The sequence below is a fragment of the Henckelia pumila genome, chromosome 2 (genome assembly GCF_033568475.1).
Source record: "Henckelia pumila isolate YLH828 chromosome 2, ASM3356847v2, whole genome shotgun sequence".
NCBI classification, from domain to species: domain Eukaryota; kingdom Viridiplantae; phylum Streptophyta; class Magnoliopsida; order Lamiales; family Gesneriaceae; genus Henckelia; species Henckelia pumila.
Window position 1 is genome coordinate 199,654,150 of NC_133121.1, and position 10,016 is coordinate 199,664,165.

The window sequence follows — 10,016 nt, forward strand, 5'->3', positions numbered from 1 at the left end:
GTTCAGAAACTCCTGGGAGATCGGAATCTCGATTCTTCAGAATATTTTTGAAGTGACCTCCGACAAGCCCACCTTGCAACTGCTATTCTCGCTCGGGCCGTCGGGAGTTTCGAACTATACTTCGATCGGTGTTTCTCTCTCCTTCGGTGGGAGATTTCCTCCTTCTCCTCTCTTGGTGTTCGGGAATTGTGTTGTTTCAAACTGGGCCTATCGGCAATCTGAGAAAGTTCTTGCTCGGGATCGATTTTATCTTACATTTCTGGAATTTTGGAGAATCTGGAGCTGAATTATGCGTTATTCGCCTTAATTGTGATTCTGGGTATGTGTCTTTTTTCCAGCTTTTTCTTTTTTTTTTATCTTACTTCTGCTTTCTCGGATCTTTTGTTCGTGGTTCAATGACTGCGTGACGTGTTTTCAGTTGAATTATGTTGAGTTATTGCCTGCAGATTTGGTGAAGAAGTGGGGAAGGAATGGAGTGATGAAACTGAATTGTCCGATGTGAGATTTGAGCTGAATTCTCATGGCGATATCTTCACATGAAATTTTCTCTGTGAATGCTAATACGATCTCCACTGTGCAGAGGGATCTGATTTAGTTCACATCGTTGAGTTTGGATTCTGAATTACCAGTTCGTAAGGATTTTGAATTCATTTTCGTTCATTTGGTTGAGATAATCTCCGCAATTTAGCTGAATTTTGGTTCACTTCACATGGAATTGCCTCGACCCAGAGGTCTTGAAACCGAAGGTGAACAAATAAATCTCTCGACAGAAACTTCTGGTTCTAATCTGAATCAGTACATGTATTTTTCATTTTGTTCATGCATTCTTATTATGGATTCGTGTAGCTGATTGAAACATGATTTGTGTTTTATTAACAACAATTCCATCTGTTGTACCAGTCCCATGGCGAGATTCCAAAATTTCCCCCTTTCCCTTTTGCTTTTTCAGGCGCTATAGGCACACGAGGCAATCCACTTGTTTCGGCTGCATCCTTAAGCTATTTCTTATGAATATATTCAGCACCATTTTCAGTCCCCCTATAAAGTGAAATGAGCATAGCATAGGCAACTGAATTCTTTTGGGGTACATATCTCCTAGGGCTCTTGTTTTTATTTCCCCTTATGTTCAAGTCATCCTCGGTTGGATCAGAATCTGCCTCAAAAAATCTTTCATTTGCTTCAAAATCCATTTACCTACGCCCTTGATTTGCCGTCTCATGTAAGTGATGGCCGTAGCAACAACCCTGAAGAGTCAATTAACATGTGAGGGATCTTCACAACTGATGGAAAGGCAGAAATAAACTTCCATTCTTAAGACTTCAATTAACCCCTTGGTTTCAATAGTTTAGAGATGTCATCAAGTATAAACTAGCTAAACCATTGATGACTTGTCTTTCATATGGTTGGATACGATTACCAAGCTCATTTAACAGAAAGCTTTCACCGACTTGAAACTTGCATGTATACAAATTTTTTACAATGTAATGACTAATGTACACATTGCATGTCTGGATTTTGTGAGAGATTTTCCACAAAAAACATGGTACCAAGGATGAATAATCTAGTCCAGAATATAGGTGTACTGGCCCTGGGTGGTTGATTTACTCTTGAAAAAGCATCCAATTCTTGTTTCATTCACTGCTTTTCTGGATTATATCCGAGTCGAAAACATGTCGTAACCCATATGTACAGTGTACTTGTTATATGCAAGATTATAAACCTAAATAAGAACAAGCATTTTCAGAACCTCAAATACATGGAATGAGTGCCGTAGTAGGAGTTAGACTGGCATTCTGAAAAGTATATATAGGAATGATTGAAAAATCCATGAAATGAAATATATTTATTTATGCATAAGGTGGATCAAACCTTCAAAGTGGTAATCGCTGTGGGCTGCTGTTTTGCAGGAGCACAAATCTGTGCAGGTCTGTTAGAGTCTTGTGGTGGTATTTTTACGTGTTTGAGGTAGATTTCTCCCTTAGATTTGGATTTCTGATGAGACCTTGGAGCAACTCCATTAGGAATAACATTCAACTCTTGGATGAAATTACTTATCCAAACACCCTCCTTTGTTGCATCCGATGCAGCAATGTATTCGGCTTCAGTGGTGGAATCCGCATTCTTGTCTTGCTTGGAACTCTTCCAACAGACAGCAACACCATTGAGCATGAATACAAACCCAGAGGTTGCCTTGAATCATCAATATCCCTTTGGAAGCTAGAGTCGGTATAGCCTTCCAATTTTAGTTCTCCACCCCGTAGACCAAGAGCACATTCTTAGTCCTTCTCAAGTACTTGAGGATGTCTTTCACAGCTTTCCAGTGTGGAAGACCGGGGTTTGATTGATATCTACTTGCAACCCACCCTCAATGCAAATGCCACGTCAAGATGTATAGATATCATCACATACATGATACTACCAATAGCAGATACGTGTCATCATCACTATCTCTGCATCAGTCTTGGGAGACGTGGACTTGGATAGTGACACTCCATGACACATTGGTAGATGTTCTCTTTTGGACTCTTGCATCGAGAACCTCTTCACGATGGTATCAATGTAGGTAGACTGGGTGAGACCAAGCAATCTTTTTTATCTATCCCGATAGATCTGTATTCCCAATACAAAATATGCTTCACCCAAGTCTTGCATTGAGAACTTACTCACTAACCATACTTTAGTTGATTGCAACATTCCTACATCATTCCCAATGAGTAGAATGTCATCAACATAAAGTACCAGGAATGTCACAGCACTCCCACTGACCTTCTTATACACACAGGGTTCCTCATGATTTTTAGTAAAACCAAACTCTTTGATTATACCGTCAAATCTGAGGTTCCAGCTTCTAGATGCCTGCTTGAGACCATAAATAGATCTCTGAAGTTTGCATACCATATGCTCACTTCTGATAGATGTAAACCCTTCAGGCTGAGACATGTAAATCTCTTCCTTAATATCTCCATTTAGAAAGGCCGTCTTCACATCCATCTTCCATATTTCATAGTCATATCATGCTGCTATGGCTAACAGTATCCTTATGGACTTGAACATTGCAACTGGAGAAAAAGTTTCCTCAAAGTCAATTCCTTGCCTTTGAGTATAACCTTTTGCTACCAATCGCGCCTTGAAGGTCACCACCTTCCCATCCGCCCCAAGTTTTCTTTCGTAAATCCATTTACTTCCTATAGGAACAATTCCCTCAGGTGGATCTACAAGATTCCACACTTGGTTCGAATGCATGGAGTTCATCTCAGATTACATATCTTCAAGCCACTTGGATGAATCGACATCAGATAAAGCTTCTTTGAAGGTCCTTGGATCACATCCATGGTGTAATGCCCGAAAATATTAAATTATTCATTATGGGATGTGAGAATTAAATTCCATATTTTGGAAAAATATTGATTTGAGAATTTATGGAAATTATAGATTTAATTTTCGAGCCAAAAATATTGAATTTGAGAATTTAAGGATTTTTAGATTTAAATTTCGGGAATTCTTAAATTAAAAGATTAAATATTTGATTTGAATATTTATGGAATTTAGGATTAAATTCCATGGTTCAAGAATGAATATGATTTAATTCGAAGGTGAAACCTGATCAGAGACTGATTTGACATATCGAAGTTTCAAGGGCTGAAGTGCAAATGGCCGGGATTAATTGATTTAATCCGAATTTATTTAATTTTAATCCGAGTATATTTAATTTGGGAATATTTAGAGTTTTGATTTAAATTCTAATATTCTTAAATTATTTAGGATTGAAATTGAATTAAAAAGAAGGCCGAGGACTGAATTGCAATTAATGAAGACTTGAGGAACTAAATTGCAATTTATGCAATACATATATGATTTAAATGAGAATTATCAGCATGGTACGTGTATATCTTATATGAATTCAGAAAAGAGAGAGCAGAGGAAGCCGAGACCTCTTTTCCTTTTGATTTTCCGATTTTTAACTCGCCGTAACTTTTGATCCGATCGTCCGATTTCTATTCTGAAAAGTGTTCTGAAATCCTTGCAACGAGGAATTAAAATTGATGTAAGTATTATTATGATTTAGTAAGGTTTCGAAATGATTATGGAACAGAACTCAAAAATAACATTGAAACTTTGTGTTTTGAATTCGGTATCGAATACGGCTCAACGATTTGATGTTGTATGCACTTCTTATGATTTCCAGCATATATTTTGCAATTTATAGCTGTTGAGATGTTGGTTTAGGATGATATGATACTGATATATTATGGTTAAACTTGTGAGAATTAATTCGATATCGTTTCGGTTACCGATTTTGTACCGTTACGCTGTCGGATTGGAATTTGTTAAACTTTTGGCATGTTACTTGAATCAAGAATGAATTGAGCTCCTAGCTGATAAGTCTAGTCTATGTATACCTCATTTTCAGATTGATGGTGATGAGTTAAGACTTCGATATCACAAGTTTTAAACCGAGGAAGGATTCGATCAACGTTATATTTTTCTAGACTTGAGGTGTTGTTGGAATTTGTCTGACAGTTGATTGGTTGATTAAGTTGAATATGAGATGAGTTGGTTGTTGATGTTTAGAACTTGTTATCACTTCATTTTCGGATTTATATTGAAGTTTGACGGCTCGAGAATGCCACTATTGAAACGGAATCGAATAACTCAAGGTTTGAAGTCATTTCAATGGAAGATTGAATTGTGAACATGAGTTAGAATTGATTGAGTTTGATTGTGTTGATCTTCCAGATATGGAGCATCTCAAGCACGACTGAATGACATAAAGGTATAATGACGACATCGCAAGTCAGGGATTTGAAACTTGAGAATGACGCTTCTTGAGTTGTCCCGCCAAAATCACATACTTGTTTATCGCTTTGATTTTATATGATGTTGTCGATCCATCATAGGTAGTGGATCTTTGAGTTTGAGTCTATATGATGATTATATGATATGCTATTGAATTGATTCTATGCCAAGGTCTGAGGCGGCCTTATTTTCGAGTCCAGAATGACTACGATAGATGGATATCCATGTCAAGATCGGATACAAATTTTGATGGCAACGATATTATATGAATCAATTCTTGATCGATATATGCGTTATTTACTCTATTGTTGAGTCATTACGATTAAAGTTGATAAGATTTATTTAACGCTTTATATCTCGATTATACTGGGAATGTTTTTTAACCGGAGTTTATCCGGCTGTTGCTTTGTTTTGTATGTGTGCATTGCAACAGATGGGGCAGGAGCTGATCTAAGATGACATTGACAGCTCGGGAGCGAGACATAGCAAGTGTGGACTCGGGTTTTAAGATGAAGAATGTTAGTTAGATAGCATTGAATTTAACATGAAATTTGTGATTTAGAAGCTCACTTTTGAGACTTAGTGTAGCTTATCATTTCATGCTTTTACGCTATTCGATTGATGTATTAAACGCATGATTTGATGCTTGAGATTTTTTACATGTATAGATGCATGTTTTAGAATTGATAAACTCTGTTTTGGAGTTGATTTTTGATGATTCAGATTGAAGGCCAAGCTTTGACAGCAGAAGAATTTATGTTGGAAATTTTCTGGCCGTTTGAGCGCACCCACGCTGGCCCGAGCGCACCCGCGCCCTGGTAGAACAAAAGTTCTGCCAGGTCGGGCGCGGGGGCGCTGAGCATAGGGCGCACCCGCGCCCATATTAAAAAAAAAATAAATTCTTTGAGTTGTGTTTTATTATGTTTTATTTTGTATGATTATTGTGAATTAATTGTTAATTTCCCTAATACGAGATTAGCAACCCGAGGTCCCCACACATGGTCAGGCTCATCATGGTCTTCTTCAAGAAGCAGACCATACCTCATAGGTGGTCTCGAGACCCTATCGGATTTCCTAGGAGCTTGTATCTCCTCTCTTGGTTGTTCGGGTATGGGCTCTACAACCGTGGGTGTTTCTCTAACCTCTTCGAGTTCTATCATCTCTCATTTTCTATCCAATAGAAATTCCTTATCAAAGAAGGTTGCATTACTAGACACAAACACCTTTGTTTCTTTGGAATGATAGAAATAATATCCAACCGAATTTCTTGGATATTCCACGAAGTAGCATAAAATGGATCGATCATCCAATTTATCTCCCACTGTCTGCTTCACATAAGCAGGGCACCACCATTCTCTAAGACGAGAATACTTAGGAGGCCTTCCTATCCATATCTCATATGGTGTCTTATCAACAGCCTTTGAATGGACATTGTTCAACAATAGTGTCGCTGTTTCAACCGCATATCCCCAAAAGGATTGTGGCAACTCCGTGAACCCCATAATAGACCAAACCATGTCCATCAAAGTATGATTACGACATTCTAAAACACCATTCAAATGAGGTATAGCAGGAGGAGTCCACTGCGAGGGAATCTCATTCTCCCTAAGATACTCTTGGAATTCAGCACTCAAGTACTCACCACCTTGATCCGATCGAAGTGTCTTGATTCTTCTTCCCAATTATTTCTCTACTTCATTTTTGAATTCTTTGAACCTTTCAAAAGCTTCATATTTGTTTTTCATCAAATACACATACCCATACCTTGAGAAATCATCGGTAAAGGTGATGAAGTAAGAATTTCCATGGTTAGTGGTGATGCTAAGTGGACCGCACACATCTGAAGGAATCAAATCCAATAGTCCTTTGGCTCGCTCCACATGGCCCTTAAAGGGATTTTTGGTCATCTTTCCTTTTACACAGGGTTCACAAGTAGTAAGAGAATTAACATCAGAGATATCAAACAAGCCTTCTTCCACTAGCTTGTTCATCCTTCTTAGAGAAATATGACCTAATCGAGCATTCCACAAGTGTGCCGGATTTAGAGTATCCTGTTTTCGCATGTGTGTTGTTGATATTGCTTGCACATTATTCAATGGAATATCTTTCAATTTTTTTAAATTTTAGAGATCATTTTCCAATTCGCCTGTACCAATTAAACATTCGTTCTTGTAAATATTGCAAACATCATTGCAAAATAAACAAGAATATCCATCTTTATCAAGCATAGAAATGGAAACAATATTTTTCACCAAATCTGGTACAAACAAAACATCTCTCAATACTAATTTAAAATCATTTTTCAGCAATAAGTAAACATCTCCCACGGCTTTGGCAGCAACTCTTGCCCCATTGCCCATCCTCAAGAATGTCTTACCTTCCCTAAGTCTCCTACTTCTTCCCATCACCTGAAAATCATTACAGAAATGTGAGCCAGAGCCGGTATCCAATACCCAAGAAGTAGAGTTAATTGAAATATTTACTTCAATGTAGAACATATCCTTTCCAGAACCATTCTGGGCAAGATATTCCTTGTAGTTACGCTTACAATGTTCATGCCTATTTGCATCTCAAAGATCTCTTTGGTGAGCAAACATGCCTACCTTTCCAGAACCATTCTGGGCAAGATATTCCTTGTAGTTACGCTTATAATGTTCATGTGCTTCCCTTGCTGAAATCATCAGCCACAGCAATGAAAAGACTAATTCGTCGATTCCCTAGCCGATCATGGGAAACATTTGTCCTCTAATAGCTGGTCACACAACGCTTCTGACTGTCGTCATAGCTGGAACGTAAAATCTCTGACAAACAGTCAGCACGGATGTGATTTACTGACTGGAAAGAATAAAGTTGTTGCATCGCTGTCTTGCGAAGTCTTCAATTTCTACAACAATCTTGTTGACCACTAAGTCGATCAACGACTGCTTCGATCATTTCCATGATCTCACGCACCACATGCTAAAATTTAGTGACCCCCTTGCTGGAACTCGAGAACTAGGTCCCAGCTAATGTCACACCTCGCGATCATACAACTGATGTCCATATGAGTATCCAATCCTTGTTGGATTCCAAACTCCAATGGTACACTTAAGACATCATCACAAAAGCACTATCCTGGAAGTTACCAATTCCTTCACTTGTGTCTCCTGTCAAGTTAACCCTTAACTTGAGCCTTCAAGTCAATTGAAACTCTTTGGTGAATTCATCTCCGGCAACCTAGAGATTTCAAAGCACCACCTGCTCCGAGACTGTACCAAGTACTCATCTCTTAAGCATTTGAACAACAAAATACTATCCCAAGTATTTCTCGATTGCTACATCCAAATCATCACCGATTGGACTTACTAATCGACCTTTTCGATTTACTGATTGATAATCACACTTATCAAATCAGATAACCACTGATCGTCAACACCTAAGTGGCTCGATCAATTACTCTTGACTCGACTGTCCCAAGTCTACTATTCCAAACACTGGATTACTCAAAACTCTCTGGTTTCAACAAACCCACGCTTGGTAACCGAACCATAGCTATTAGAAATCTAATGACACATCCTCGTGTCTTACTAATGACAGCTGCCTCGTACACTGACTTAACCAATCTAACCCTGACAGAGTTAATCAATATCCACTAGTAGTCATTAGCACAAATCCTGCGCCGTCTCAGCACTACTACTCGTTGTCTTGTTCACTCGAGATGAACATCAAGACAAACTAAGTCCAAGAAGCATAACTAACGAATACCAAAGATTTCCACAATCTTCGAATGCACTCCTGATCATATTCCTTGCTAAGACTGTACGACAATTCAAGACTTAGGGTAGCTTACCACGATATCCCACCTGGACAATCACCAAGGCTTCACGGGTATAGGCCATGCTTCCCTCAGATCTCAATAATACTTGTACAATACTTATCATATGATCCAACACTTGATGAAATCAATCATCATGAAGTAGTCCTCGTATTCGAGTCGAAGTCTCGAAACTACATCCCATCCTGGATCCTGAATAATTCCTATCAAAAGGAAACTTTATCCACAACTCTGATGACAACCACATGTCATTGCTGGTAGAATTCCATCGACCTACTAGATCCACACGTCTAGAAGTAATCCAAAGGTCAAAATTATCTGCTCATAGCACACACTCGTCAAGGAAATCCCTGCAAGACTGGTTCCTATAGTAGAACACTATTACTGATATCTCTGACACACCAGACGATATCAAACCATCAATATTAAACCTGATATCTAATCCAAGGTCATACCCTATCGTGACTGTCACCAAATCCCTAGACTGAGTAGCCTTCCCACCGCCGTCTCCTGAAGCACAAGGGCTCCCAGGTAACCTCTGAAGTAAAAAGACTCCCAGAGTAACACTGGCATAGGGTCGCGCCCCATCACGTCTAGTCATGGTCATAGTCCACAACTCTTGTTATATACTCGACCTGTCATCCTGATGAAATTCCATCATCACAAGTCTCAACCTAACAAAGGCCAGACAACCTACTATTCTAAGGAAACAACTTAGAATAAAGCCCAAATGTTCTAAACTGAACAATACCCTTAATGCCTCTAGATGAGTCCACTCATCGCTGGCACTAACATAGTCCACTGACTAACTAGGTCAATCCTAGGAAAACGCCTAGACTAACCACAAGTCAAACTGTCACAGTCGGCCCACTCAAATCCCATGAGCTACAGCAGTTGAACACTAATCAACTAAAACAATGCCAATCCTAGCAAAATCACTTGCAATCATCCACGAATTGCTGGATAAATAAAACATGTATCATTGCTTCCATTTATTTACAATTTCTCAATTACAATCCCATTTAATACATACAGTATTCAAAATACAATGAAATGTACAATCGAACTTGAAATGATACAACCATAGTATGTTGATTCATTACAACTGAAATACTATTTACAACTACAACGATACAGTATTTAAATCATCGTACTAGTCTTCGTTTCTTGAGCATGAAGCTTCTAATCGACACACGCATCGATACAAGCATACTCCCGTCCAAGTCTCTCTACATGTCCTCCTACGAATAACTCTGGAGAAATGGCTCGTGATAGCTAACCAGCTATGCTCTGCGTCAGTGCATGTCAGTCTCTTCTGCTCACGATCTACCATTAGCTTTCTTCTTGTAATCAAATCATGCTTTTGAACATGAAGTTTCCCGTGTGCCTACCGAACGCATCGATA

General features: G+C 38.7%; 1 long non-coding RNA gene across 1 annotated transcript; it reads left to right on the forward strand.

Moving 5' to 3' along the window:
• The first annotated feature begins 266 nt into the window (after window positions 1–266).
• LOC140879610 (uncharacterized) lies at window positions 267–653 on the forward strand. The gene is made up of 3 exons (XR_012149470.1): window positions 267–319; window positions 447–498; window positions 581–653. It is a non-coding gene; the product is annotated as an uncharacterized lncRNA (long non-coding RNA).
• The last annotated feature ends 9,363 nt before the right edge of the window (window positions 654–10,016 follow it).